Source organism: Pleurodeles waltl, chromosome 3_1, assembly GCF_031143425.1.
Source record: "Pleurodeles waltl isolate 20211129_DDA chromosome 3_1, aPleWal1.hap1.20221129, whole genome shotgun sequence".
NCBI classification, from domain to species: Eukaryota; Metazoa; Chordata; class Amphibia; order Caudata; family Salamandridae; genus Pleurodeles; species Pleurodeles waltl.
This window is the reverse complement of record NC_090440.1, coordinates 382011465-382035284: the sequence shown is the minus strand read 5'-3', so window position 1 is coordinate 382035284 and position 23820 is coordinate 382011465. Positions and strand designations below refer to the sequence as shown.

The 23820-nt window shown below is 44.8% G+C and overlaps 1 protein-coding gene across 2 annotated transcripts in view; it reads right to left on the bottom strand.

Annotated features, from left to right (window-relative positions):
• The window catches only part of ADAMTSL3 (ADAMTS like 3), a 2197206-nt gene that overhangs the window by 1866096 nt on the left and 307290 nt on the right, over positions 1–23820 (bottom strand). The gene's annotated exons all lie outside the window — the stretch shown is intronic.

Here is a 23820-nt window from a genome sequence, read left to right as displayed (position 1 = left end):
ATAGCTCCTATCAGGCTTTTTTACACAGACTAAAGTTGCATTTGTTCCTCACATTTCTGTGAGAGAATCTTCCGGAATCTATGGGGAGCCACAAATGTCCCACTACCCAGTGTTTCCCATGATAAAAATGTTACCTCACTTGTGTGGATGGGGCTATAGCCCGTGACTGGAAAGGGACCAAAACACAATGTGGAGACATCAACATTTCCTCTCAAATAGTATCTGATTTGGCAAAGGAGCAGGCTGCGGTATTTGGGGCTGCACTCAGGAGCCTCCCAGAGAAACCTACCAAACTCAGACATTTCTGCAAATCAGACAACAGGGGGACTCCAGGACTGTGTGCCTTGCATGAATATCATGCTGTTTGCTCACCCACAATGCTCTGGGATTCTCTAACTCTGCCTAAAATTGTGCATTGAATTTCTGTGACATAAACGTTTAGAATCAGCAAGGATCCACACAATTCCAGAAAGCAATTGTTGCCCCACTTGTCCAGATAAAAACGCACCCCTACTTGTGTGCCTGGGTCTGGTACCCATGACATAAGTTTATCAAACTATGGTCCTTGAGTGTCCTCGTCCAGGGGCAAAAATACTTTTTGGTCAGGGTAGTAAATAACCCATTGCCAGAGAGGCTGATTCCCCTAAAAAAAATTAAGACGTGGAATCTAGTGGGCTTTATGCTCTCCCATCCCAGGGAGCAGATTGAAGATTGATCTATTGTCTGCCCCTGAGCAGAAATACTTTTTTGACTGGAGGAGGAAGGTACACTATTCCATCGCCAGGCTCCCCCCTCAAAAAATGAATCCTTGATGTCTAGTGGGTTTTCTGCCTTCTCCGGGAAGCATGTTAGAGGTGAAATTCACGTATCTACCCCTAGGGGGTCAGAAAGACTTCTGCTGCCAAAGGGAGGAGAGAGCAGTAATCCATTGTTGGGGAAGTGCTTTTCCCTCAAAAAGGTAATCCCTGGTGTCTAGCAGGCTTTCTGACCCCATGAGGCAGATTGAAGGTAAATACCTTCTGTCTGCCCCAGGGGGTGGAAAGACTTATTTGGTAAGTGGTGCACACTTTCCCATTGCCAGGTGGGCCACTCTTCCCTCAAGATCTTGGGGCTCACCCTACTGCAGTAAAAATAAGTGCTATGATGTGGCCACCACAACACAGACAAGAGGAGATTGGGAGGGAAGAAGAAACATGGACAACAGGAAGGTGGGTTACAAGGGAAGAAACAACACAGATTATAAAAAGTAAAAAGGACAAAGGTGAGGGTGACAGGGTGATAAGCAACACAGACAAGAGTTGGGGTGGGAAGGAAAGAAGCAACACAGACACCAGGTGAAGGTAGGAGAGGAAGAAGCAATGGACAGTGAAAGGGGAAGACGTATCACAGACAGGAAGCATAATATGAATGGTACTTGAATCAGAATGACCAGTGGATGGACAACAGAAGGATATTAATCAAAGTAAATCAATCAGTAACTGGTCCCTGCTCTAAACCAAAGAACATTGCTACGCGTTGGCCAATTAGGAGGCATCAAATAGGAGTAACAATGAATCCAACAAATGGTAAACAATTGGTAGGCTCCAAATCACTTATAATACACAAATGTCTCGCAGCGACAGTGCATGCACTTTCAGCATGCAAGACCTAAAAAGGAAACCCTCTGGTGCAAGCAAAAGAGGGTTCCATTACAGCTATCCTTAGGATCAGCTAATGGCCAACCAATGGACTGGGGAGTTAGTGTGAGCATCCGCCAGTGGCCAACACCAGCACTTGAGAGGTTGACTATACAAATGCCTCAGTTATGGAAATTGCTGCTAGCTATGACTCATTACAGAAAGCCCAACAAAACTGGGTGCCCTATGACAGGTTTTACTTGTTCTATGAGGACATTGTGGAAGGGCATGTCCTATTCAAATTTCTTTTTCTATAGTGTCCCCAGATCTAAATGCCATTTTGGCCCTATGGAGTCAGCTATGGAGTCAGCTGGAGCTCCACAAAAGTCAATATGGAAATGATCAGTATGAGAAATTGGACTATTAGATAGTAGTCTACTTCACATAATTGTGTTACTATTCTTGTTAAGAACAGTAAAGATTTCAGTACTTTAAACCTGTACTCTGGTATCTGTGGCACCGAGCATACAGGCTTAATTTAAGAAAAAGTGTAAAGCATGTACAAGTACCATAACAGTTAAAAAGAAAAAACACAAGACAATAAAGATCCCACTCTAATTTATCAAAAATACAGAATTATTTAATAAACAAATGTCATCAAAATGACAGAAATACAATATGGCCACTGAAGATATGAATTATTAAAGTGACAAATAAAAATAGTACCTAAAGTGTTAAGTGCCAACCATGGTCATCTGGTTCCTCTTGACCAGGACCTAGGTGTGATTTAAAGCTGACCACGATGGAGCCCGGGTTGGATAAAGTAACCAGATTCAACCTGGTTGGAAGTTTCACCTTGTGACTTAGTCTCTGAAATCAGAGCCAAAAATCCTCAGCTGGGAAAGGTAGCAGGTTGTGGCCGAGGTGGGCTCCATGGACAAGGTCAGGGTGACTTTAGGTGAGAATGCTTCAATTGGAAGAAATTCAAAATATGCACCCAAGCAAAGTCCTTCGCTGGCTGGATACTTTTGGTGCCTTCGCCCAGTGAAGATTTCTATATTCAGACTTAGTCACTTTTTTAGAACTCGGATTCCTATGGCAGGGAAAGCTGTAGCTGAAAAGGGCTCCACAACTCTGGATACCTTTTACACAACATCCCACTGAAATAGATTTGGTAGTGCAAAAAAGCTCAGAGTGGGAGCAACCTGAATCTTTGGCCCAGAGGCAACACCCCTTTGCCAGATTGACTTGGCAGGTTTACCCAGTCCTCTGGGGGTCTATGCAGACAAAAAGTCTCTAATTCCCAGGTTTATCAGAAGGGTACTTGGAATACACTTTGACAAAGCAAAGGGTCTCACGACCTCAGGAACAGCTCTTGGGGATCAAGGCTCACTCCAGTATTAGCCAAAAGCTAACTAACCCTTGGAGTCTGCTTCTTTGTCCTGGTACAAGTGGGAGAAGGTCCAGCCCATCGGATATGCCAGGTCTCGACAGTAGGTGCCGTACTTCTTCTGTCTTCCAAAGATTCAGTAGTGTTCTGCAGTGGGTGCCCAAGGCAGAAGGGTACATCTATGCCTGGTAATAGCTGATGGGTGTGAGAGACTCTTGGCCCCTCCTCCCTGACCAGTAGGGGAAATGTTCCCATGGGTAGGACTACCCACTTTTGAGGCAGTTCCTGTGTACTCTAAAATTGCATAGTGCCCCTCTCTGCCCAAATCCAATACAGTGAAACCCTTCTTCCTGTGTGCACTGGCTGTGTGCCCGTCTCAGAGCTGTGGATAGGAAAATGGGCAACATCTCCTCTGTGGTCACTTCAAACTAGTTATGGGGGCAGCTCTTTCCCACTGGAATTGGTGCCTGCCTGACTGAGGGGAAAAAAGGAGGGCCCTGCCTAGGTGTCAGCTAAGATCGGCCTGTGACAGGGTAGGCCAGTCTGAAGTTGATCAAGCTCCTGGGCACAGCTCAGATAGTTATCCTACCAGAAGAACAGAAGCACCTCCCCAGACCAATGCCTTTGTTCTGCTCTGGGGGCACTTTTCATCAAGGGGGCTATTCAGCTGCCATTTGGAGCTCATGCAAATGGGCCTCAAGAGTCTTTAGGTAGGGACTAGGTAACTTTCCAAAAGTAAATTTTCCATAAAAGTTATCAATAATTCAATTTTACCATCATATTGGATTTGAAATAACTATTAAAAACAGCCTTTGAAATATACTTCTAGCTGTTTCCTAACTAAAATTAGTATTATCAAATGTAATTACGCCACACAGTGCTTTCCTTTGGAACAGGTAGCCTTGCTACAATGAGAATAGCTTTTGGGTTTTTTTTCCTAAAAAAAAACACATGTACCGTTATATTTCTACATGGCCTACTTTTAAATACTATGCATCCTGCCTAATGGGCAATAAGGCCTAGTTCGGGATGACTTATTAATACTTAAAAAAAGGTTTAGACTTGTCAAAATGGGTTAATTAAACATGTGGAAATTACACTTTAAAACTGCAGCAGCCAAGCTACAATGGCATCCCTGCTATCATGCTTGCACAGTCAGTGAAGTGGATAGCACATTGGGTGCTGCAGTCCACTAGGCGACATTTAACTTATATCATATATATCATTTAAATTTGCATAACGGTCTAGGGGTTGCAAAGAAACATTGGTTTAGTTTCATTTACAGAGAAAACTTCACAAAAAATCCTTACCAAGACTGCTCGAGATCAGGAAACTGAAAGGTCTGGAAGGCCTGCAAGTCTACCCACTCTTCAGACTCCCTTAAAATAGCAAGACTGATGCTTGCTCTCTGGAGCAACTGAGGAAACTTTCACAACACATCACCCAGAGCAAAGTAGGCAACAGCATGGCTAACCAAGTGTCAAAGTCTCTAAAACAAGGGGCCAGAGCCCCAGTCCACAGGAACTTAAGAACTTGCAGGGCACCACAAATTTAGATCTGAATTTGCACGCACCTAACAAACTATGCACAATTAAAAAACAGAGGGAAAGGTCACTTACAACGACACCTAAAGAGCAAGCAACCAAACCTCTTAAAAGCATGGGCAAGCAATCCAATGCCAAGCTCGCCTGACCAGCCCGAGGCACAGTCCTAATTGGAGGGCAGCCCCAAGTGAGAAACAAGTACTTAGAAAAGTGGAGTTGCTACTATACCTCTAGTAGCTCTAGAGCAGGCGACACTCCCAGACAGTAATTTAATGACTCAACAGGAACCATGAGAAAGCAACTATAGTATGCTAATGCGCTTCGAGGAGACCCACATAAAGGCCAAAGACAAAATCTACAACACTTGAACACTCGAGCATTCTCCAGGACAATGGATTAGCCTAGTCCAGCTCCCAGCACAATCTATTGTTGTCAAAACATGTAAGGAAATGGCTCCCTGTTCCAATTACCCCCCACTTTTTGCCTTATACTGATGCTGACTTGACTGAGAAGTGTGCTGGGACCCTGCTAACCAGGCCCCAGCACCAGTGTTCTTTCATCTAAAATGTACCATTGTCTCACCAATTGGCACAACCCTGGGACCCAGGTAAGTCCCTTGTAACTGGTACCCCTGGTACCAAGGGCCCTGATGCCAGGGAAGGTCTCTAAGGGCTGCAGCATTTCTTATGCCACCCTAGGGACCCCTCACTCAGCACAGACTCACTGCTTGCCAGCTTGTGTGTGCTGGTGGGGAGAAAATGACTAAGTCGACATGGCACTCCCCTCAGGGTGCCATGCCAACCTCACACTGCCTATGGCATAGGTAAGTCACCCCTCTAGCAGGCCTTACAGCCCTAAGGCAGGGTGCACTATACCACAGGTGAGGGCATATGTGCATGAGCACTATGCCCCTACAGTGTCTAAGCAAAACCTTAGACATTGTAAGTGCAGGGTAGCCATAAGAGTATATGGTCTGGGAGTCTGTCATAAACGAACTCCATAGCTCCATAATGGCTATACTGAATACTGGGAAGTTTGGTACCAAACTTCTCAGAATAATAAACCCACACTGATGCCAGTGTTGGATTTATTACAAAATGCACACAGAGGGCATCTTAGAGATGCCCCCTGTATTTTACCCAATTGTTCAGTGCAGGACTGACTGGTCTGTGCCAGCCTGCTGCTGAGAGATGAGTTTCTGACCCCATGTGGTTAGGGCCTTTGTGCTCTCTGAGGACAGAAACAAAAGCCTGCTCTGGGTGGAGGTGCTTCACACCTCCCCCCTGCAGGAACTGTAACACCTAGCAGTGAGCCTCAAAGGCTCAGGCTTCGTGTTACAATGCCCCAGGGCACTCCAGCTAGTGGAGATGCCCACCCCCTGGACACAGCCCCCACTTTTGGCAGCAAGTCCAGGGGAGATAATGAGAAAAAAAAGGAGGAGTCACCCCCCAGTCAGGACAGCCCCTAAGGTGTCCTGAGCTGAGGTGACTCTTACTTTTAGAAATCCTCCATCTTGTAGAAGGAGGATTCCCCCAATAGGATTAGGGATGTGCCCCCTCCCCAGAGGGCGGAGGCACAAAGAGGGTGTAGCCACCTTCAAGGACAGTAGCCATTGGCTACTGCCCTCCCATACCTAAACACACCCCTAAATTCAGTATTTAGGGGCCCCCAGAACCTAGGAAACTAGATTCCTGCAACCTAAGATGAAGAAGGACTGCTGAGCTGTAAAACCTGCAGAGAAGACGGAGACACCAACTGCTTTGGCCCCAGCTCTACCGGCCTATCTCCCCACTTCAAGAGAACTGCTACAGCGACGCGTTCCACATGGTCCAGCGACCTCTGAAGCCTCAGAGGACTACCCTGCATCTAAAAGGACCAAGAACTCCCGAGGACAGTGGCTCTGTTCCACAAAGACTGCAACTTTGCAACAACGAAGCAACTTTTGAAAACAACACGTTTCCCACCGGAAGCGTGAGACTTGGCACACTGCACCCGACGCCCCCGGCGTGACTTGTGGAGAACCAACACTACAGGGAGGACTCCCCAACGACTGCGAGCCCGTGAGTAGCCAGAGTTGAGCCCCCACAGCGACGCCTGCAGAGGGAATCCAGAGGCTCCCCCTGACCGCGACTGCCTGCTTCTAAGAACCCGACGCCTGGTAAGGACACTGCACCCGCAGCCCCCAGGACCTGAAGGATCCGACCTCCAGTGCAGGAGCGACCCCCAGGTGGTCCTCTCCCTTGCCCAGGTGGTGGCTACCCCGAGGAGCCCCCCCCTTGCCTGCCTGCATCGCTGAAGAGACCCCTAGGTCTCCCATTGGACTACATTGCAAACCCGACGCCTGTTTGCACACTGCACCCGGCCGCCCCCGTGCAGCAGAGGGTGTAATTTTTGGTCGGACTTGTGTCCCCCCCGGTGCCCTACGAAACCCCCCTGGTCCGCCCTCCAAAGACTCGGGTACTTACCTGCTGGCAGACTGGAACCGGGGCACCCCCTTCTCCATTGAAGCCTATGCGTTTTGGGCACCACTTTGACCTCTGCACCTGACCGGCCCTGAGCTGCTGGTGTGGTAACTTTGGGGTTGCTCTGAACCCCCAACGGTGGGCTACCTTGGACCCAACTTTGAACCCTGTAGGTGGTTTACTTACCTGCAAAACTAACAAACACTTACCTCCCCCAGGAACTGTTGAACATTACACTGTGTCCAGTTTTAAAATAGCTTATTGCCATTTGTGTGAAAACTGTATATGCTATTTTGCTAATTCAAAGTTCCTAAAGTTCCTAAGTGAAATACCTTTCATTTAAAGTATTGTTTGTAAATCTTGAACCTGTGGTTCTTAAAATAAACTAAGAAAATATATTTTTCTATATAAAAACCTATTGGCCTGGAATTGTCTTTGAGTGTGTGTTCCCCATTTATTGCCTGTGTGTGTACAACAAATGCTTAACACTACCCTCTGATAAGCCTACTGCTCGACCACACTACCACAAAATAGAGCATTAGAATTATCTCTTTTTGCCACTATCTTACCTCTAAGGGGAACCCTTGGACTCTGTGCATGCTATTTCTTACTTTGAAATAGTACATACAGAGCCAACTTCCTACAACACATGCCAGTCGTTCAAAAGTAGACCCAGAGAGGCGCGTCATACAAGTACAAAAGCCAACTTGGCCACACACATTTAAATCCTCAGTCTCCAGCAATACTCAAAGCCAATGTAATATAAAAACTGAGACAATTTTGCCAGCCACTCTAACTTTGTGCCCCGCATACAACTCCAGATGCTCCTGGGACCGGTCAAATATACTCAAAATATGTTTGTTTCTTCCAGGCCTCAACAAAATAAACAGCAAGGACTTGGACTATGCAGCTTTCTTGCCACAAAGACCAGAGGGAGAATAGGGAATCTACTGAAAGACTTTTCCATGATGCAAAAATCAAGGACCTTATACTTAGGCACAGTGCCCTGCTGGAAGAGTAAAGAATTGGTTCGTGCTTCCTGGCCCCAGAGAAATATCCTCACTTCTTGTCCCATCTGCATTAACATGCACCCATGATGCCCACAGACTCTTGAAAACAAGCCAATCAGTGCTAACAAGTGCAAAAGGTCCTTCTTTTGAATCCCAACAAATAAAACAACATTTTAAATCAGCCTATCAACGATACACAGATCTAAGTGCACCGGCTTAATATCATCATGTAACACAAACCTCGATTGGCTTACAGATTCTATACACAAATGATCCTAGCACTCATGCACCAATAAGAAACTCAGATACACCCTCTAAGAGCAAGAGCACTTTGATATCATGGAACTTCACAGGTGCAGCCAAAACCGCACTGAATCCTAAATTAGAAACCTATTTACGCACATTTGACATAATATGTTTTCTGGAGACTTAAAGACTTGGAGAAACAGCTCTTATGGATTGCTCATAACTTTACAAACCTGCAGTAAAAAGCAGAGGTAAAGGCAGGCCTAAAGGCAGGTTGAGCATTTATGTGACCCTTAACAAAGCTATACACATAACTAAGTGGGAAGTAAACTCTCCCTTTATACAAGCATTACTAATTAACAACTGGAAATCTGAGATCGGGACATTATGGTCCTGGTAGTGAATATTTATATGAATCCAAAGGACGTCTGCAGCCAGAAGGCAATTGCATCTTTGGAACATGTACTGCTTGAACTAAACAGCTGTTATTCGTGTGCAGAATGGATAGTGACTGTTGACTTCAATCTAAATCTGCCAAACCACCGCAAGAGCAGCACAGAAGCATGCACACTGGATGCAAGCTGGAACTTTCCAGCGCAGGTCTCAAATATGCAAAGATTGACGGATTTGATCACCAGCTGCTGTCAACATTTGAAGCAATGGGACTTAGAGTACTAAATGAGAGGTTTGTCATGGACTGTCCAATTGGAGGCGACTCATAAATCCAAGTCAGTAGAGTCAGTGAGGGATAACGTATTTGTCTCTTTTCACCTATTCCACATGGTCACAACATTTACTGTAGAAGGCCGCAGAGAAAGCAACCATTTATCTCTAATAGTAGAGATTAAAAACAACAATCAGCATGTTGCCCAGTGGGGCACCATAGGGTTTCAAGGCCTGGGAAGAACTTGGAATCGGGTAAGATGGATGGAAGTTACCCAAGAAAAATACGAGTGGTGGAAAAAGACCAACCCGCAAAGCACATGGGAACCGTTGAATCCGCTGGCTGCCTGGAATACCATGTTAGCAGATCTAAAAGGTGGGTACTAAAAGCAATAAAGAAAAAGAAACTCTTGCAAGAATCCGGATCTCATTTGGCTACATTCACAGAGCTTAGGAAAGAGTATAACAAAGCAATTTGGGAGAAAAGTTGTGGAAGGAACTAATTGAAATTCTCCAGGCCTGTAAATCAAAAAAACAACAAATCCCTGTGGGCCCTGATTAATCACTTAGAGCATGGTCCCACCTGCAGGCGCAGCTCGTTTGCTCGGGTGGAGGAGCTTCAGCACCCCATCAGCAGCAGCTACTGCAAACCTTTTACTAAAAAATGATAATGAACTATGTTTATTATCGTTTTTTAAGTAACAGGGGTGGGGCCACAGTCTGTGACGAGCAGTGAGGGGGAGGGCACAGTGCTCCCCCTCAGAGCGCATGTGTGTTTGGCCGGCTGTCTCAGGCCGGCCAAACACACATGCGCAGTAGGCTCTCTCTAGTCCAGCGCAGCAACACAGTTGCCTGGCTGGAGAAGGCGTGCACAGACTCCCAGTCTGCCTGGGAGCACCCGTGCTGTGCGCTCCCAGCCAATCCTGACGCTTCTCTGAGCAGCATCATGATTGGCCACAGGGCTGGCTGGGAGCCGGTGCCTGCAGCCTGCCTGCCTTAGAGGTGCAGCGCGGTGGTGACGGTGGCGGTGTTGACGGTGGCGACGGTGGCGGCGATGAAGGTAAGTTTATTTTTTTTTTATTAATTTAATTCCCCCAGTATGCACGCCACCCCATCCCTGTTAGCACTTCGAGCCCCTCCTACCCACCTGCTCTGTTGACAGTAATCTCCTGCATGGATTACAGCTCTTGTAATCTGAAACCCGGGCAAAGATTAGCCTAGGCATAAACAAGGGCCTAACACCACCAATCTCAACATGATGAGGCTTAAAACAGGGTTGTGTACTTTCCCAACATTGTTCAACCTCATTACAGATATGAGTAATCCATTAGATAAGGTGCATTCACACCCCCTAAAATTGGGACAACAACCACTGACGTCATTTTAAAAAGCACACAATATAGTTTTCATAAAACCCCTATTGGATTGCAAAACTTGCTGAACACAGTGGCACTCTATTGCACAACAACCTGGATGGCTGTTATTCTAGACAAAAGTTAAATAGCCATCTTTGAAAATGGCCATAAACAGAAGTGAATATGGTACTTGGGAGGCAATCCTGTAGAGAAGAGTTCCAGCTTTGAATATCTCGGGGTGTGGCCCCATAAGCGCCACTCTTCCAGGCACCATCTAAACACACTAAAGCCTTGCCCTGCTCCACTCATCACCGCCTTTCAAAAATTGCACAGTAAAATCCCTACCTCAACTTGGAAATCAATCCTGGCACCAATTAAAGCAAAACTGATCCCAATGCTATACTAGGGATCAGTAGACCTCCCAGGAAAGCTAAGCCCATTTCTGAACAACACCCAGAGCAAAGTCTTTAACCTCATATTCCACCTCTCACAGAAACGGCACCACCACGAATTCGTTTAGACTTAGGGCTACATGAGCAAGGGCTAGTACAGCACAGCGTCCTACTCAAGTACCTGTCATCCTTAAGAATGCCCCCCTGAGTACACAAAAGCACTCACTTGAAAATAGATTCAGGATAATAGTCAAAAGACAAGTTGGGCCCATGCTAGAAGTGAGACATTAAAACATTAAAAGCGCTGGACTCACAACATCTTTGCGAAGCCCCTTAAGCTCACACTGAACAAACAAGCAAAGCTATTATCATGGGCACAAGAGAAGGAACGCTTTCAAAAGGGCACACACTCGTGGCTATGCATCAAAACATACAAATCGCCAACTCCACAGAGCTATCTTTATGAATCTATCACAGGTTTCTACAAATCCAGATTTTTTGCGCTAAAATTTGGCCTCACAATCACGAAGGATGCGCTGCCGCTGTGGGCCCCAGAAGCTAGCTCGCCATCATGAAGGCTGTGTCAGGGGGCAGAAGAAACCTGCTTTGTGCATTATGTGCATCTGTTCCACTTTGCAATCTGTACTCAGAAAGCCTTTAGGTAACAACATGCTGCCAAGCCCTGCTTTTCTGCTAGCAAGATCCGAGTGCCCAAGTAATAGCTCGCCTGGTAAAATCTACCATCATTGTGGAGAAGCTATTTAACCCCTTGGGTGCCTTGGACGAGGTGATCTCGTCCAAGGCACCGGTTCCCGGGTGCCTTGGACGAGATCACCTTGTCCTGCACCCGGGAACTGGGGGGAGCGCTAGCGCTCCCCCCATGTGCTAAAGGCAGGGATGGAAGGGGAAGCCCTTCCCCTTACACCTCTGACCACCCCACCCCCCCTGTGACGTCAGCGTGCATCACGCGCTGACAATCACATACGGCCTCCTCCCATCGCAAAGCATTTCTCTTTCGATCACGTGGGGGAGGCCCAGAGAGGCTTCAAAGGGAAGGAAAGGAATTTCCTTCCCTTTGAAGTCTCACTGAGCATTTCAAAAGCCGGATTGCAAAGCAATCCGGCTTTTGAAACGCCCACTGGACACCAGGGATTTTCTTTGTTTTTTTAAATTGTCATAAGGGAGCGACCACTTGGGCAAGGGTTGCTCCCAGGGGGGCATTTTTTGGAAAGGCCTTTTCAGCCCCCAGGGGGGGCAGAAACTTCTAGGCACTAGGGACCATTTGGTCAAGGGTCGCTCCCCTGGAGGGGGAAATTGTATTTAGGCCATTTCTGCCCTCTTTGGGGGCAGATCTGCTGATTTTTGCTCCGCCAATCTGCCCCCAAGGGGGGCAGAAACCACTAGGCGATGGGGATGTTTTTTTGGTGCCAATGTCACGCAGGGGAGCAACCCCGTAGGCAAGGGTCGCTCCCGGGGGGGTTTAGGGGGGTGGGGGTGAAAATTTGTTTTAGGCCATTTCAGCCCCCCCTGGGGGCAGATCGGCCTATTGTTATTAGGCCGATGGGGGGAGGAAACCTCTAGGCGCCAGGGCTGAGCTAGAGGCCAAAACCCACAGGTAGGCACTTTGCTAAAAACACCTCTGTTTTCTGTGAAAAAATGTGATGTGTCCACGTTATGTTTTGGGCCATTTCCTTTCGTGGGCGCTAGGCCTACCCGCACAAGTGAGGTACCATTTTTATTGGGAGACTTGGGGGAATGCTGGGTGGAAGGAAATTTGTGGCTCCTCTCAGATTCCAGAACTTTCTGTCACAGAAATGAGAGGAAGAAGTGTTTTTTTGGCCAAATTTTTAGGTATGCAAAGGATTCTGGGTAACAGAATCTGGTCAGAGCCCCACAAGTCACCCCATCTTTGATTCCCCTAGGTTTCTAGTTTTCAAAAATGCGCTGGTTTGCTAGGTTTCCCCAGGTGCCGGCTGAGCTAGAGGCCAAAATCCACAGGTAGGCACTGTTTTCTGTGAAAAATGTGATGTGTCCACGTTGTGTTTTGGGCCATTTCCTTTCGTGGGCGCTAGGCCTACCCACACAAGTGAGGTACCATTTTTATCGGGAGACTTGGGGGAACGCTGGGTGGAAGGAAATTTGTGGCTCCTCTCAGATTCCAGAACTTTCTGACACCGAAATGAGTGGAAAATGTGTTTTTCTAGCCAAATTTTGAGGCTTGCAAAGGATTTTGGGTAACAGAACCTGGTCAGAGCCACACAAGTCACCCCATCTTGGATTCCCCTAGTCTCTAGTTTTCGAAAATGCACAGTTTTGGTAGGTTTCCCTAGGTGCTGGCTGAGCTAGAGGCCAACATCTACAGGTAGGCACTTTGCGAAAAACACCTCTGTTTTCTGTCAAAAATGGTGATGTGTCCAAGTTGTGTTTTGGGGCATTTCCTGTTGCGGGCACTAGGCCTACCCACACAAGTGAGGTATCATTTTTATTGGGAGACTTAGGGGAACGCTGGCTGGAAGGAAATTTGTGGCTCCTCTCAGATTCCAGAACTTTCTGCAACCGAAATATGAGGAAAATGTGTTTTTTTAGCCACATTTTGAGGTTTGCAAAGGATTCTGGGTAACAGAACCTGGTCAGAGCCCTACAAGTCACCCCATCTTGGATTCCCCTAGGTTTCTAGGTTTCAAAAATGTGCTGGTTTGCTAGGTTTCCCCCGGTGCCGGCTGAGCTAGAGGCCAAAATCCACAGGTAGGCACTGTTTTCTGTGAAAAAATGTGATGTGTCCACGTTGTGTTTTGGGCCATTTCCTTTTGTGGGCGCTAGGCCTACCCACACAAGTGAGGTACCATTTTTATCGGGAGACTTGGGGGAATGCTGGTTGGAAGAAAGTTTGTGGCTCCTCTCTGATTCTAGAACTTTCTGTTGACCGAAATGTGAGGAAAATGTGTTTTTTTAGCTACATTTTGAGGTTTGCAAAGGATTCTGGGTAACAGAACCTGGTCAGAGCCCCACAAGTAACGCCATCTGGATTCCCCTAGGTCTCTAGTTTTCAAAAATGCACAGGTTTGGTAGGTTTCCCTAGGTGCCGGCTGAGCTAGAGGCCAACATCTACAGGTAGGCACTTTGCAAAAAACACCTCTGTTTTCTGTGAAAAAATTTGATGTGTCCACGTTGTGTTTTGGGCCATTTCCTTTCGTGGGCGCTAGGCCTACACACACAAGTGAGGTACCATTTTTATAGGGAGACTTGGGGGAATGCTGAGTGGAAGGAAATTTGTGGCTCCTCTCAGATTCCAGAACTTTCTGTCACCGAAATGAGAGGAAAAGGTGTTTTTTTGGCCAAATTTTGAGGTTTGCAAAGGATTCTGGGTAACAGAACTTGGTCAGAACCCCAAAAGTCACCCCATCATGTATTCCCCTAGGTTTCTAGTTTTCAAAAAGGAGCTTGTTTGCTAGGTTTCCCCAGGTGTCGGCTGAGCTAGAGGCCAAAATCCACAGGTAGGCACTGTTTTCTGTGAAAAAATGTGATGTGTCCACGTTGTGTTTTGGGCCATTTCCTTTCGTGGGCGCTAGGCCTACCCACACAAGTGAGGTACCATTTTTATCAGGAGACTTGGGGGAATACTAGGTAGAAGGAAATTTGTGGCTCCTCTCAGATTCCAGAACTTTCTGTCACCGAAATGAGTGGAACATTTGTTTTTTTAGCCAAATTTTGAGGTTTGCAAAGGATTCTGGGTAACAAAACCTGGTCAGAGCCCTACAAGTCACCCCATCTTGGATTCCCCTAGGTTTCTAGGTTTCAAAAATGTGCTGGTTTGCTAGGTTTCCCCCGGTGCCGGCTGAGCTAGAGGCCAAAATCTACAGGTAGGCACTTTGCAAAAAACACCTCTGTTTTCTGTCAAAAAATGTGATGTGTCCACGTTGTATTTTGGGCCATTTTCTGTCGCGGCCGCTAGGCCTACCCACACAAGTGAGGTATCATTTTTATTGGGAGACTTGGGGGAACATAGAATAGCAAAACAAGTGTTATTGCCCCTTGTCTTTCTCTACATTTTTTCCTTCCAAATATAAGAGAGTGTGTAGAAAAGACGTCTATTTGAGAAATGCCCTGTAATTCACATGCTAGTATGGTCACTCCGGAATTCAGAGATGTGCAAATAACCACTGCTCCTCAACACCTTATCTTGTGCCCATTTTGGAAATACAAAGGTTTTCTTGATAGCTATTTTTCACTCTTTATATTTCAGCGAATGAATTGCTGTATACCCGGTATAGAATGAAAACACACTGCAGGATGCAGCTCATTTATTGGCTCTGGGTACCTAGGGCTCTTGATGAACCTACAATCCCTATATATCCCCGCAACCAGATGAGTCCAGCAGACGTTACGGTATCTTGCTTTCAAAAATCTGACATTGCAGGAAAAAGTTACAGAGTAAAACGTAAAGAAAAATTGCTGTTTTTTTCACCTCAATTTCAATATTTCTCTTTTTCAGTTGTTGTTTTCGGTAGGAAACCCTTGCAGGATCTACACAAATTACCCCTTACTGAATTCAGAATTTTGTCTACTTTTCAGAAATGTTTAGGTGTCTGGGATCCAGCATTGGTTTCATGCCCATTTCTGTCACTGACTGGAAGGAGGCTGAAAGCACAAAAAATCGTTAAAATGGGGTATGTCCCAGTAAAATGCCAAAATTGTGTTGAAAAATTGGGTTTTCCGATTCACGTCTGCCTGTTCATGAAAGCTGGGAAACTGGTGATTTTAGCACAGCAAACCCTTTGTTGATGCCATTTTCAGGGAAAAAAACACTAGCCTTCTTCTGCAGCCACTTTTTCAATTTTATTTTGAAAAAAACGAAATTTTAATTGTATTTTGGCTAATTTCTTGGCCTCCTTCAGGGGAACCCACAAAGTCTGGGTACCTCTAGAATCCTTAGGATGTTGGAAAAAAAGGACGCAAATTTGGCTTGGGTAGCTTATGTGGACAAAACGTTATGATGGCCTAAGCGCGAACTGCCCCAAATAGCCAAAAAAGGCCTGGCACAGGAGGGGGAAAAGGCCTGGCAGCGAAGGGTTAAAGCTGGTGCACAACCCACCTGATGAAGTTATTGCTAAATGCTCTCCCTCCTCCATTTGCACTGTTGGCGCACTGGTTATTTTATTTTTGTATGTTTTGCACCATTAAAGACAACTACTGAAGAGATCTCCTGACTCTCGTGTGTTTTTCTATGATTCGTGATATCGAGACGACTTTGAAAGCACACTGATGTTTGGTGCTGACGCACTGGCCTTTTTTTTGTTTTTACTTTTGTAACGTGTTCTTTTGATCATGCAAACGTTTTAATTAGCTTCATTGTGATTAATAAAATACAAATAAAATATAAATTAATTTTCTAAAGCTGTCTCACGTTTAGAAACTAATTGCATAAGGAAATATTATAAATTGTCTGCCAGATGTGTGAAAAAGAAATAAACTGCAGATTCCTATAAATTATAGAACACTGTCATCTACCACAGCTGTGTTTTGGAGGCAGAATCATTACAATGACGTTTCACTTTAAAAACCCTCCGTAAACCTAGAAAGAATGCTCCCAGGCCACAGTGCAACCTTCCCTGATCTTGGAATACGAACTCAACACACCAGAGATAGAACGCAAGTTAGATCACTGGTGTGCCTTTAAAAATACTTGGATTTTTTTTTTTAAAAGATCAACAACAAAATGTACACATGGTACCAAACACTGCAGTTTGGGTGATCTTCTTGGATTTCAAAATACAAAACGAACCCACCTTGTGAGCACCTTGAGGTGAAGAAGTCTAATGCTGGTGTGTAATGCTACATGTCCTATCTAACCTATGGCCGTCCATCACAAATACTTATTTTTGAGAAATGTCAGGATTGTTCAGTTTTAGGGCTGCCTTACTGCTTTAATTGCTCCGTACATGTCTTGTAAATTATACAAAGAGATTGAGTGGGCTTTGGGTCAGGCCTCCGTCAACTATTGGTTCCTTTGTATCAGTCTCCTACAAACATTGCTTAACGCCAAGTGCAGTTGACATCATGGATCAAGTGAGAGAAGTATTTCTCTCCCACTATTATAATATTGGCTATCAGGTGTAAAATTCAGCCTCCCATAGAGGACAATCACTTTAATGTATGAAATGCCTTGTTTGCAAGAGCAGCAGCTGGCAGGGACTATTTGCAAAACGTCTAAGCCAGTGAAAGTGACACATTCGGCCAGATACACGCATGCTTACTTGAAATTTGATCTAAGTGCACAACAATATTTGTCATATGTTGTTTTTAAGGAAATGTTTTTCTTCCGTGCACAAAAGCACTACATCCAAAATATACAGAAGCGTGCTTATTCAAAAAGTAGATCCAATGATGTCATTTGAGATGTCATCGGTCATGTCATAAATGATGTCATGGTACATGTCATGAGTGATGTCATATGTGAGGTCATAAGCAGTGCATGGCAGGGACACAAATTATAGTTAATGATGCTAAGTATAACAGGTGAATTTAGTGTTTTTTTTAGTTCACCACATTAATGTTATAAACCCATTTTTCAAAGATTGATTTCCTGACTAATAGCGTGGGTCTGTTTTCTGTACTGGATTTCTACCTTAGTGTCTCTACCAGCATACTAATGTGGCTTCCATAATTCAATGTGTTTCTTTCAGTAATGGATTCACAAAGTATAGATTAAGGACCTCTTTATGAGTGTAGCAGTCCGAAGACGGCCACACTCATGGTGACGGTCAGACCGCCGCACTCCAGGTGGTCCGACTGCCACATTGTGCCGGCGGGCAGACCCACCAGGGGACTGCTGTCCCTGCGAGGAACATCATTCCTGACTAGCTGACAGCAGTGTGATTTGTACTCAGCCATGGCGGCGCAGAACTCAGTGTCATTGTGCTGATTACAACTCAGCTTTCTCTCTGCCTTTCCATGGTGGTCACCTCACCATGGAAAAGCTAGTGGAAAGCCATCAGAATGCACACTGTCTGCTTTGCGCTGGTGCTAGTGTGCTAGTGCACTGGCCTCGGCTCCCTTAAGGGAGCCAAGACCAATACTGTAGCACTGTACCCACCGGTCAGCCCGGAGGGAATGGTGTAATACAATGTTCTCAATGGTCAGCCTGATGGGAAATTGTAACACACTTGGAGGGGACGCCACCGCTTTGGCAGTGGCATCCTCCTGGCGAGTTTGGCCGTCAGCTCATTCAACCACCAAACTTGTAATGAGGCCTTAAGTGCCAAATCTACTACCAGGCATGTAGCAAATAGGGGAAGCAAACCTTGCACGAAGTTTTTGCACACTACCTATAATTTTGTATTTCTTTTGAGGACCAGAACAACCTGCCTAACGACTACTCATCAGGCAGGCTGATATTTGTGAATCCCTTAATTTGTAGAAAAAAAACGGTGATTGTGACCTGAAAAAAAGAGGAGAGCTCCATCCCTGCCTTTAATTGCCAGTTGGTAACCATTTTTTTTAAAGCAGCCTGTGTTCCATAATTAAACAGGTGCTGCTTTAAAAAGAAATGCTTCTTGTAGAAAATATTGAAGGAAAGAGGCAGTGGATCCCTGGACACTCCCTGTTACCTCTCAAGACCATCAAACATAATTTCCACAAGGCAAGCGTTCCCTAGCTTCCTTTTGCAAATGAGTCACCTCTTCCTTTGATACGTTAGTAATTTTTCAATGGTTGGCATTCACATTTGAAGATCACAGATACTAGTGTCTAACCCCCTCCAGAATGAGTCACAAAAATCCTTTTACAATTTCAAATTGAAAAAGAGCTTTTAGTATATAAAAATAATTCTGTTTACAAACTGTTAGGAATTGGGTTTTTGGTTGGCAGTCAGGTTACCCTCTGTCCAAGCAAGAACCCTCACTCTAGTCAGGGTAAGTCACACACAATCCAAAATTATCCTGTGCCCACCCTCTGGTAGCTTGGCACGAGCAGGCAGGCTTAACTTAGAAGGCAATGTGTAAAGTATTTGTCCAATAAATCATACAATAACACAATATAGCACCACAAAAATACACCACACAGTGTTTAGAAAAATATATAATATTTATCAGGATAATTGTAGGTCAAAACGAATAAAGATGCAATGTGAAATTGTAGAGATATCACTGCAAAGTGATATAAAGTGTCTTAAGTCTTTAAAAAGCAAACAAAGTCTCTTTCAAGCACAAAGTGCCTGGTTTAAAGTGGAGAATCTCCGCAAAGGGCCACAGCAAAGAGGTACGTTGAAAAATGGTGTGTGCGTCGATTTCTCCCCTGCACACACGGACTTGCGTCGTTATTTTTCACGTGGGGAAGTCGTGCGTCGTTTTCCGGCGCGGGGACAGTCTCTTTCTGTGGGTCACGGGATTACCAGATGTCCTGGGGTCTGTGCGTGGATTCTTGGCTTGTTTTCCTGCTGCGCGTCATTCCGATAGGCTGTGCGTGGAATTCTCGTTCTCACGGCAGGCGTCTCGTCGATTTCCCCTCTGGAAGTCGGGCGGCGTTGTCCTTGCGAGGCTGTGCGTCGAAGTTCCGGTCTCCCCGAAGGTGTCGCGTAGATCAGCGTCGGTGTGCAGCGATTTTCTCGCCGCGGAGCAAGCTGTGCGTCGAAATTTTCGGCGCACGGAGAGTCCAAATGAAAAAGAGAAGTCTTTTTGGTCCTGAGACTTCAGGGAACAGGAGGCAAGCTCTATCCAAGCCCTTGGAGAGCACTTTTACAGCCAGACAAGAGTTCAGCAAGGCAGCAGGGCAACAGCAAGGCAGCAGTCCTTTGTAGAAAGCAGTCAGGTGAGTCCTTTAGGCAGCCAGGCAGTTCTTCTTGGCAGGATGCAGGTTCTGGTTCAGGTTTCTTCTCCAGCAAGTGTCTGAGGTGGTAGGGCAGAGGCCCTGTTTTATACCCAAATGTGCCTTTGAAGTGGGGGAGACTTCAAAGAGTGGTTTAGAAGTGCACCAGGTCCCCTTTCAGTTCAATCCTGTCTGCCAGAGTCCCAGTAGGGGGTGTGGCAGTCCTTTGTGTCAGAGCAGGCCCTCCACCTTCCCAGCCCTGGGAGACCCATTCAAAATGCAGATGTATGCAAGTGAGGCCGAGTACCCTGTGTTTGGGGTGTGTCTGAGTGAATGCACAAGGAGCTGTCAACTAAAACTAGCCAGACGTGGATTGTAAGGCACAGAAAAATTTAAGTGCAGAGAAATGCTCACTTTCTAAAAGTGGCATTTCTAAAATAGTAATATTAAATCCAACTTCACCAGTCAGCAGGATTTTGTATCACCATTCTGGCCATACTAAATATTACCTTCCTACTCCCTTAAGATCAGCAGCTGCCACTTCAACAATGTATGAGGGCAGCCCCAATGTTAGCCTATGAAGGGAGCAGGCCTCACAGTAGTGTAAAAACGAATTTAGGAGTTTTACACTACCAGGACATGTAAACTACATAGGTACATGTCTTGCCTTTTACCCACACAGCACCCTGCTCTAGGGGTTACCTAGGACAATTAACCAAAAGGGGAACCCTTTAACTCAACCCAGCCTAGGGTAAATAAAGCATCAACAAAACAAGCATTGGCGGGTAGAGACAGATTTAACCTAAGTTATAAGCACAGTCTTGAATTCTGTTACTAGCAGATTTCAAGACTGTGCTTATAACTTAGGTTAAATCTGTCTCTACCCGCCAATGCTTGTTTTGTTGATGCTAGGGGTTACCTAGGGCACATACTAGAGGTGACTTATGTGTAGAAAAAGGGAAGTTTTAGGCTTGGTAAGTACTTTTAAATGCCAAGTCGAAGTGGCAGTGAAACTGCACACACAGGCCTTGCCCTGGCAGGCCTGGGACAAGGTAAGGGGCTACTTGAGTGGATGGCACAACCAGTGCTGCAGGCCCACTAGTAGCATTAAATGTACAGGCCCTAGGCACATACAGTGCACATTACTAGGGACTTATAAGTATATTAAATAGTCCCATTGGGTATGATCAAAAGTTACCATGTTTAAAGGGAGAGAGCATATGCACTTTAGCACTGGTTAGCAGTGGTAAAGTGCGCAGAGTCTAAAAGCCAGCAAAACAGAGTCCAAAAAGTGGAGGGAGGCAGGCAAAAAGTTAGGGGTGACCACCCTAAGGCATGTCAGGTCTAACACAAACCATGTTCTTTTGCTTGTTTCAGGGTTTGTGACTGCAAAATGCTTGAGTTATATTGGTCTTTTTCATTCAAGTATTAAATATTTTTCCATATGTTCACAAGTTCATGATCACCCCTAATTACACTATAGGAAAAGTTTATCTAACTTTAATACCACTATGGAAAGTTTGGATGCTTTGAAAATAGGATATGAGTTATCAACCATGGCAGAAATACTTGTGTAGTCCCCTTAATCAGGACCTAGAAACAAACAGAGCAGAAAGGAAGAAGGAGCATGGGCTGTTTTGTTGTATCCTCCATCTTTCATCTCGCACTCACCATTTATACTAGCAAGAGGTTTTCAATATTCCATAGTAAGCCTAAAGTGAAGTGCACCAATGAGGACCGCAATCAACATTCAGTCCCCAAGCATTTTAACATTTGTGCTCATAATACTTGCACACATTTACACTTATTGCTACTTGACCTAATTCAAAGATGGAGTACAGTGGGCAACAACTCTGATTACAGTTACTACACCCCATAAACAAAGAAATGCTGCCACAAGACAAAATTGAGAAAAACAGATTGAGGGGTGTACCCGTTGAGCTCAGTGGGTGTGGAGATCAATCTTGAGGCAGACCATAAGTGTCCATAGGAGCACCAGGCCAGCAGTGTATTGGGGGAGAGAGGTCACTTGTGTTTAATGGCCTATAAAATCAGGACAAAATGGTAAAAAAGGAAATTCAAATGAACTTCAAGGGCGATGTCTGATCAGAATATTGTAAATAAAATATAAAGGGTGAAAATATTGTTGCATGAATATTGAGGCCAAATATTGTGAAGGTAAGTTTCTATGATTCAGCAAATGTGTTTCTTGAGATATATATATATATATATATATATATATATATATATATATATATATATACACATATCTTCAAGGTATATAGATGTGGTGAACAATAATAAATGTATACTAACCAATGATCACTTATATTGTTAATATTTTGGTCCTCGATATTTTTGCAACAATATTTTTGTCACATAATATTTCTGCCCTCGATATCCGTCATACAACACTCAAGGACAAAGTAGAAAACCGTAGGGGTGAAACAACTGTTCTTATGGGTGGGGACTTCAACCGAAAAATATAAATCAAATGAAATGCCCCAAAGATTACACAGTTTTGGCCATCTAATTTAAAACAAATACAGCCCAATTAATGTGTTTTCTACTGGAAGGTCAATTGAAGAGAGAAATAAATTGCTGCACGTATGAACATCAACACTTGGAGCACATTTTCCTGCTTAAACATGAAGAGAAGTAACTGCAACAAGAACATTTGAATCTGCATATCTGCCAAAATCTGTTCATTATTGAAGATCAAAACAAGAGTATCTTGGGGTAATCATGAAAAATGAAAGACTGTGGTTTTCATTATGATGTATTTAAGAGTGGTAGAGCTTATTCCACTAAAGAACTCGTTCTGCACCTTTGATGACCGAATCAGTTCACTTGACACATTAGAACCATTGGTACGCTAGAACTGTACAGCATGATAAGATCTCTGTAATGTGTAATACAATTATAAACACACCTCAACTTCCTATGCAGCTATTAAATGCTGCAATCACGTCACCTGACTTGTCCAATTTCTATGCGTTATAGATCTGTGTAAATTTACAGAGAGGTGTTTTACAATTCAGGTTTGACTAGTTGGTGACACTTTTAGGGTAAAAGCTATTTTTTTCGTGGTATTCTACGTAACTAATTTTCATTATTGATATGCCTTTTTGAACGTTTGTACTAAGTTCAGTTGTGACCCGTCTGCTTCTAAGGTTATTGGGCCTTATCTTCCAAACTGGAATAATTGCAAAGTGCGGATTAAAAATGAGATCTGAACGCAAACTGGCATAATCAAAACTCACTTTTCACTTCTTTGTCGCCAACAAGGTGGTGCCCAAACTCGCTCCATGCGGGACCCCTGGAAGAAAATGCTTCCACAGTTCCTGTACCAAAACTCCTCCTTTCTGCATTGCATCCACCCATCGCACCCACTAAAAACGATGTGCCTCTTCCGTCGGCTGCACACAACACTCTCAGAAATCTCAGAGAAACCTCAAACAGCAGGATTGCCCGAACTCTTAAAATAGATAGAATATTTCATCTTCGGACAAACCAGCAACTGAAAGTGTGAAGTACCCATCTAGCGACGTGATAATATAAGAACTTGCGGGTAAAAAACACACGTGGAACCGAAGGAGTAAAACGATGCTTGTTGTGTGTACACGTTGCATGGAACGATTCTTTCCCCGCGATAAGACGCAGCTGGCACCAGCTAACAGTAAACAGCCACATCCAGGCTCCAGTGTGCAGCTACAGAACCCAACGGGGCCTCATCTGCCAGTGGGTGGTGAGAGCCGAGAACACCTTTGAGTCCATGCAACAATCAAAGTGAAATTTTATAAAAATGAAGAAAGAACAACCGACGAAAAAAAAAAATGTTTGCTGCATGATACAATTTCCAACATTGTATCACAGTATCCTGAGGGCTGCTTGAACATGAGGCATTTTTTTCCACAGCAGTATTTAACATGTTGTTGTATCTTTGACATGCCCTTAGTTTGATCTGATGACATTCCACTGGGCGTGTCAGAAGTAAGACGTTTTTTTACGCATGATCACTACGGGTAAAGTGATGGTTTGGTCGCCTGCTGCTCTTAAGTACAACAGCTGTAAACTGTCTGCCGGGCAATGGTTACTTTAGCAACTGAACAAGGTTTAGGAGAATTTTGTAACAAACCCCTACTGACTTTTTTTCCAATTTCAAATGATAAAACACGATGTACATTTATTCGGGTTGCAGGGCAAGAATATAAATGAACTTTGGCTAGGCTAATCCTCCTTGTGCCCCTAAAGTTGTCTCTTACACAAGGACAAAGCTGCAGACCTAAGACCCATATTTGTTGAACTGTACTAATTAAGTATGAAAATCTCCTACAGGC